This window comes from Vombatus ursinus, unplaced genomic scaffold, assembly GCF_900497805.2.
Source record: "Vombatus ursinus unplaced genomic scaffold, bare-nosed wombat genome assembly UNPS02014973.1, whole genome shotgun sequence".
In the NCBI taxonomy this organism is placed as follows: Eukaryota; Metazoa; Chordata; class Mammalia; order Diprotodontia; family Vombatidae; genus Vombatus; species Vombatus ursinus.
The window spans coordinates 6,775,656-6,783,961 of record NW_020954751.1 but is presented as its reverse complement, the minus strand read 5'-3'; positions in this window follow the sequence as shown (position 1 = coordinate 6,783,961).

Sequence of the window (8,306 nt, the reverse complement as noted above, 5' to 3'; positions counted from 1 at the left end):
CTTAGAGGTTGCATATTACATCCCAGGAGATAATATGTCTAAGGCATAATGTAAACTTTAAAATGCTATAAAAATGTTGACTATTATTATTTTGGAGGATCATAAAATCACAAATATAGACCTAAAAAGAGATCACTTAGTACAATTACCAAAAAACAAACAAACAAACAAACAAACAACCTGTGGTCCAGGGTTGCAGTTCCATTTGTAGAAGATTAAATGGTCTATAAGTGCTTAGTTGCTATTCAATTCAAGGTCCTCTGTCCCCCAAGTCCAATACTCTTTCCACTTCCCTTTTGTAACCATAGCATCAAGTAATAAATTAATACATTACTTCTTATGATATATTGAGCATGTCTTTTGGACAAAATACTGACTTAGAGACTATGGGAGATCAAATATCCTATTGCTTGAGGAACTCTCAGTCTAGTTGAGGAGATAGGTCTCATGTATGTGCAAAGATAAATAAGGACAGCAGGTAGAGTATGCTGGGCACCATAAATACAGTGGATGGCAAGGGCTGTAGTGATTCAGAGGAAGAACAACAATGTGGCAGAATGCACTATGGTAGGCTGAATGGAAGGAGCCTCAAATTTGGTGTCAGAACACCGATGTCCACATCCCAGCTCTGTTGTTCATCCTTCATTTCTGAACTTAGTGAGTTTAGTTACCATTGGAAGTACTGCATACTTTTATGTTACTATTTCCTGTCTTGAACACTATCTTTATTTCTTTTTCACCATCACCATCTCTTATAGAGCTCCTGCCAAGCTGTGTTCTCAAGAGAAGGTTGTTGTTACTGTACTGCTGGAGGAGCTGCCCAAAGAAAGCATATTCCTGCCACAAGAAAGCTAATACTTGTGGTATTTTGGCTATGCTTAGAGGTGGGTGCCTTTTTTGGTGGCCCCACAGTCTGCCAGTCCTTGTAGCCTTGCCTTTTGCATGTGGGGCAGCATCACTGTCTTTAATTCTGCCTCTCCAACTAGATGCAGTCAGATGTTCCTCGGGTGCATCCAGTAAAAGACAACCACAAAAATGATCAGTGGCTGTTTGCTGAACTCTGCACATTGTTATGGGATCCAGATGACAGGGCAAGTGCGAAATGCTGTTAACAGACAGCTGCAACCACACTTCTCACACTTGCAGACAGCCAGGGTGTTGCCTGGGTGTCTAGGTTTTCATTAGGATAGTTGGCTTCTAAGGAAGGAAATTTTAATAGTGGTGTCTAGAGCACTGTGGATTCATTGTCCTAGAGAAGTGAAGATATCCAAAGGAGCCAAGCGTTAAACTAGGAGCTGGGAGCCCTGAGTCTACTTCTCAGATCACAGATTCAGAGCTGACAGAGACCTTTGTATAAGCCATTTGAGCCAACCTTCTTAGTTTACAGATGAAGAAACTGAGGCCCAGGAAGGTGAGATAGCTCACTTGATGTCACATAGATAGTAAGGAGCAAATCCAGAATTTGAGCGTAAGTCTCCTAACTCTAAATCCAACACCTATTCCACCCCATCAAACTGTCTCTTATAGCATTGGTGATTGGTTGATTCTGAATCATTCACATGACAGCCTGGGTTATAATATAATATAACATAGAAACATATGTTAGGCACCTGCAGTGTGTAGAACATTTTTTTTTTGCAGCCCAGGGAGCTATAAAGATTAGAAAACCATGTTTCTGACCTTCAAGGAATTCATAGCCTAATAGGTAGATAAACAATGAACCATGAACATTAAAATGATAATAGCTAGCATTAATGTAGTACTGACTATGTACCAGGCACTGTGCTAAACACTTTACAAATAATATCTCATTTGATCCTCACAACCACCCTGGGAGATAGGTGCTATTATTATCTCCATTTTACAGTTGAAACAAACAGAGGTTAAGTGACTTGTCCAAGGTCTGAAGCTGGATTTGAATTCATGTCTTTCTGAGTCTATCCATTGCACCATTTAGTTGCCTAAACATCATTAGAATATATGAGGTATATTACAAGAAGTTCAAAGTGCAATGTGAGGTCCCTTAGAGAAAATGTAAGTGAGACAAATCCTAAACTTGGAGTCAGATCTATAAAGCAAGGGATTGATTAGATTGTAAGTTTGGACTTCTAACTTTGTCACTCAGCTGAAACGGTACCTTTATTACCAGTTATCAATCTTCATCCTTCTGGACCACTCTGCACCAGTCAACACATTGGCTACCTTCTTCTCCTGGATATACTGTGCTTTTCGGATTTTTGTGATATTTGCTGTCTCTTAGTTCACCTCCTACTGATCAAGTACATAGGGTCATACTAACATTGAATACAGAAATCAGAATCAAGTCTGAATTTGGACTCATAGGGTCTAACTTCCAATCCTGGCCCTGGCACTTACTGCCGACATGACCCTGGACAAGTCATTTAGCATCTCTCATCCTCATTTTCCTTATTTGTAAAATGAGAGAGCTAGAATAGATGACCTTCATGTTTCCCAACTAGCTCTAAAGATATGATTCCATAATAATTCTAGCTAACATTCACACAGTTCTTTAAGGTTTGCAAATTTCTTTGCATATATTATCTTACTGTATTCTCACAATAACCCTGGGACGTAGTGGCTCTTATTAACCCCATTTTATTGATGAGGAAGTGGAAATGGAAAGAGGCAGCTCAGTAATAAGAGTGGTTAGAGGGCTGGACTTGTAGAGAGGAAGGCCTGGTTCTGAATTCTGCATCAAATAACTTCCTAGTTGTGTGACCCTAGGCATGTTCCTTAATCTCTTCATGCCTGTTTCCTCATTTCTGAAATGGGTGTAATAATAGTCCTTACATCCCATGGTTGTTATGAAGATCAATGAGATAACACACAAAAGGTTCTTTTCAAACCTGAAAGTGCCATTTAATTGCTAGATATTATTAATTAACTTGCCTAGAATCAAACAGCTGAGTATCTGAAACCAGATTGAAATTCATGTTTTCCTGAATCTATCAGCCACATTCCATTCTCCTCCTCTTCGTCATAGCTTAAGGTTTTCAAAGTGCTTCACAAATATTATCTCATCTGATCTTCATAACAACACTGGGAGGAAGGTGCTATTATGGCTTATTTTACAGATGAGTGAACTGAGGCAGATAGAGGTTAAGTGATTTGCCCAGGGTCATACAGCTAGGAAGTGTCCCAGGCCAGGCAGGATTTCAACTCAAGTCTTCCTGATTCAAGTTCTAGTACTCTAGTAATCTACTGAGTCATCTACATGACCTAGTTTATATTCTTCCCTCCCAGCTCACACACTCTGTCTCTGTCTCTGTCTCTGTCTCTCTCTCTGTCTTTTTCACTCCACATACACACACATATGTTTATATATATACATAGACATATACACATATTTCTATATATATATACATTTGTTTATATACATACACAAATATATATACACATCTATATATTTCTGTGTGTATATATGTATATACATATAGATGTGTATATACATACATATACACATGTGTATATGTGCATATATGTATATACATACATATACATACATATATGTGTGTGTGTATGTATGTATGTATGTATCTATATATATGTATACACACACACACACACACACAGATACACCCACACAGACACACACACACTCATATATATTTCTATGATCTGGGCCTCCAAGACCCTTAGGGCAATGTGGTGCAATGGAAGGAGAACTGGCTCTAAAGTCAGAAGACTTGGGTTCATATTTTACCACTGATATTTATTACCTTTGTAACCTTGACCAAGCCATCTGTCCTCCATGACCCTTAGTTTTCTCTGTAAAATAATGGAGTTGGACAGGTTGTGGTGGCATGTGCATGTAATCTCAGATGAGACTGGTGGATCTTTTAAATTTGGAAGTTCCTGAATTGCAGTGGGCTAAGCTGATTAGATTTTCACACTAAATCCAGCATCAATATGGTAAGCTTCTGAGAGTAGGGGAGGTGATACCAGGTTGCCTAAGGTGAACCAGGTCAGAAATGGACCAAATTAAAGCTCTGAAGACAACCAGTAATGGGATTGGATTATCCCACTCAGCAAAATCCTCTTTTTTTTGTTTTTGTTTTTGTTTTGTTTTTTGACCCATTTTGAGTTCTGAGATGTCTCATATATATACATACACACACACACACACACATACATATATGAAACTATACAATGCACACTTCCACATATCAGTTCTTTCTTTGGAGGTGGATAGCATCTTCCTTTATAGGTTCTTTGTAGTTGATATGATGTTTGCTGCCCAGCAACTCCGGAAGAAGTGCCAGAAGCAGAACAGAAGTCTGTATACAATCTTTGTTGATCTGATCAACATCTTTGATACTGTCAATCATGAGGGATTGTGGAAGATCATGGCAAAATTGGATGCTGGGAGAAATTCATCAGTATTGTATGCCAATTCCAGGAGAGCATGCTTACAGTTTCTGGATAATGGTCAATATTCTCATGCTTTCCCACTCAGCGAAGGATGAAATAGGTCTGTGTGCTTGCTCCTATGCTTTTTAGCATGATGTTTTCAGCAATGTTGTCAGGTGCCTTCAAGGAAGACAAAAACTTTATCAAGGTCAGCTATCACACTAATGGTAAATTATTTAACTTGAAAAAGCCAGGACTAAAGTGGAGGGAGAATCAGTGTGTGATTTTTTGTTTGAAGATGATTGTTCACTAAATGCAGCCTCTGAGGCTGAGATGCAACGAAGTAGGGATCATTTCTCTGCTGTTTGTGCTAATTTGGCCTGGAAATTAACACCAAGAAAATAGACATTCTCCACCACCCAGTACTATACCATCTATAAGTGGAGCCATTGGTTACAGCAAATAGATAAATTTTGAATGCTGTAGATAAGTTCACTCACCTTGGCAGTTTACTTTCCAGGGATGAACTCATAGATGATGAGGCTGACACACACATTGACTGAGCTAGCCAGTGTATGGGAGGCTCCAAAGGTGAGTGTGGGAGAGAAGAGGTATTAGGCTGTCTACCAAACTGAAGGCCTACAGACCTATTCACAGAATCACAAAACTACAGAATTGGAAAAAGATTCAGAGATGATCTATTCCAATCCATATCTGAAGAATTCCCTTTCTGGCAACTCATTTTTCCACTCTTTCTATTCCCCTTGCCCCATTCCTCCTCCAACCCCGCCCCCATGATGTGGACATCCAGTCTCAGCTAGAAGTCCTTTGATGATTGAATAGCTGTAACTTTCCAGGAATTCCATGTTTGGACAACTCTTAGTTGTTAAGAAACATTTTCCATCTTTAAATCAAATCTAATATGCAACTCTACAACTTCCACACTGCCTTTGAAGGCCATAAAAAACAAGATTTTTCCCTCTCCTACATGACAGCACTTCCCATGCTTGTATACAGCTATAACGTCCCTCTGAGTCTTTTCTTCTCTATAGATTTATAGAGGTTGTCTCTTCTCAGAATGTGGTGAACATCAAATTTGACCCTGTGTGTGAACTACAAATGTTTATACAAATTAACGGGACTATTATTAACATTATTGTCACCAATTGCCTTCATCATTCATTACCTAATTAGGCAAAAGATAAATAGATTCAGAGATTTTAAAAAATGATATAAATCTTTTTAGAGATGCTTTACCATATTGGGTTCATCCACCCAATTCAGTAATACCTCCTCTCAAAAGCTTACTCCAATGTCTTCAGTTTGCACTGTGACATCAGATTACCACATCGTTGTATGGGGGGTCTCTGTTAATTGCCTATGCAACACAAAATTCATCCTTTTATTTCTTTAAATGTAAATACATAACTGCTACTTTTGTCAAGATGTCTGGACCTTATCCCAGATATAACCCAGACTGACAAACTTGGAGTCTTTCTTGATTTTTCACTCTCTCTGCCCCCTTCATATTGCTGTTGTTGTTCAGTTGTTTCAGTTATGTCTGACTCTTTGTGACCTCATTTGGGGTTTTCTTGGCAAAGACACTGAAGTGGTTTGCCATTTCCTTCTCCAGCTCATTTTACAGATGAGGAACTAAGGCAAACAGGGTTAAGTGATCTGCCCAGGGTCACACAGCTAGTAAATATCTGAGGCCAGATTTGAACTCAGAAAGGTGAGTCTTCCTGACTTCAGGCCCAACACTCTATCCATGGCATCACCCAGCTGTCACCCTCACCCTATTTCCATATCTATATTCAGTTGCTAAATACTGTTGATTCTACCTTCATTGTATCTCTAGAATCAAAGCTCTTTTCTCTACTTGAACACCAACCCCATTTAGTTCAGGCTCTTATCATCTCTCACCTGGCCCATTGCAAGTATTACCTAACTGGTCTCTGTGCCTCAAATATTACTTTCTACTCCATCCTCGATAGAGTTTCCAAAGTGAAGCTCATAAAGTGCATACCTGGCAACGTCATTCCCCTGCTCATTAAACTCCATTTGTCGCTGTTACATCTACAATTAAACACAAATTCCTCTGTTTTTCATTTAAAGCCATTCAAAATTGCCAAGCTACCTTCTCAGATTCATTGCACATACTCTCTTTCACCCACTCAACAATTCTTACTTATTAGTGAATGCTTTGCATGGCCCACTATAACTAGGTAGCCCTTTCTATACTTCACTGTATTCCCAGGCCGGTCCCCTTGCTGGCAGATCCCATCCTCTTTTCTAGGCCTTGACTTATTATCAGATCAAATCTACCATAGCTACTGGAAAGGGATTTGTTAATCTACTCACATTAGGTTCCACTGACCATTCCTGCAACTTTCAGAACCCAAATACAAAATAACCAAAATATGCCATCAGTCACTAATATTCTTTCATTAGAATATAAGCTTTTTGAATGCATGAACTGGTACCACTTTTGTATTTATATGCTAGCACTTTATTTTTTTTAACAGATCAGAGCCTGATAACATTGTTTTGTTGATTGTTTAGACTCAAGAAAATTTAATGATACCCATTAAATTTAAAAGTGTGTATGCCTATATCACTCCCCCCAGCCCAATTGTTAAATACTTCCCAACATTCCAATCTATTGCTCTATAAAGATCATTTGAGTTCAGCAGCAATGTAGGAGAAGACTCAAGGAATAAATCAATAGACTGTAGGCTGGGTGATTGAAGGCTTACAACAGCAACAGCAACTGGCATCTACATAGCATTTTCAGGCATTTGAGCCTCACAAACCATGCTGAAAGGGATGGTAGAATTTTCCTCTTTGGGATTCTTTTTTTTTTTTCTTCTTTGGTATTCTTACAGAAGAGAGACAGCTATTTGGAGGTGGGGAATGGTTCAAGTTCACATATGCTTGAAGATGGGAATAGATGCAGCATCTTTCCAAAAATTACTTGCAGTCCTATGATTTTAAAACAAAGATCCATCCCTAAAGCTAGTCTCTCTATTTGTACTCTATAACCCCATTTTCACTGTCCAAGTTTTTTTTTAATTACTTCATTTATTTTTAGTTTTCAACATTCATTTCCACAAGATTTCGAGTTCCAAATTTTCTCCCCATCTTGCCCCTCCTCCCACCCTAAAATGATATGCATTCTGAATACCCCTTCCCCTAATCTGCCCTCCCTTCTATTTCCCCCACCTTCTCATATTCCCTTCCCCTTCTTTTTTCCTATAGGGCAGGATAGATTTCTATATCCCATTGCCTGTATATCTTATTTCCCAGTTGCATGTGAAAACAATTTTTAACATTTGTTTTTAAAACTTTGGATTCCAAATTTTCTCCCTCTCTCCTTCCCCACCCACCCTCATTGAGAAGGCAAGCAACTCAATACAGGTTATACATGTGTAGTCATGCAAAACATTTCCACAATAGTCATGTCATGAAAAACTAAGTATATTTCCCTTAAATACCCACCCCCCCATTTATTCTATTCTCTCTTTTGACTCTGTCCCTCCTTAGAGGGATTTTCTTCTGATTACCCCTCCCCCAATCTGCCCTCCCTTCTATCATTCCCCTGCTCTCTTATTCCCTTCCCCCCTATTTTCCTGTAGGGTAAGATAGATTTCCATACCCAATTGAGTGTGTATGGTATTCCCTCCTTAAGCCAAATCCAATGAGAATGAGATTCACTCATTCCCTCTCACCTTCCCCTGTTTCCCCTCCACTGTAAAAGCCTTTTCTTGTCTGTTTTATGTGAGATAATTTACCCCATTCTACCTCTCTCTTTCTCCTTCTCCCAGTATAATCCTCTCTCACTCCTTAATTTTATTTTCCAGATATCACCTCTATATCTTCAACTCACCCTCTATCTATCTATCTATCTATCTATCTATCTATCTATCTATCTATCT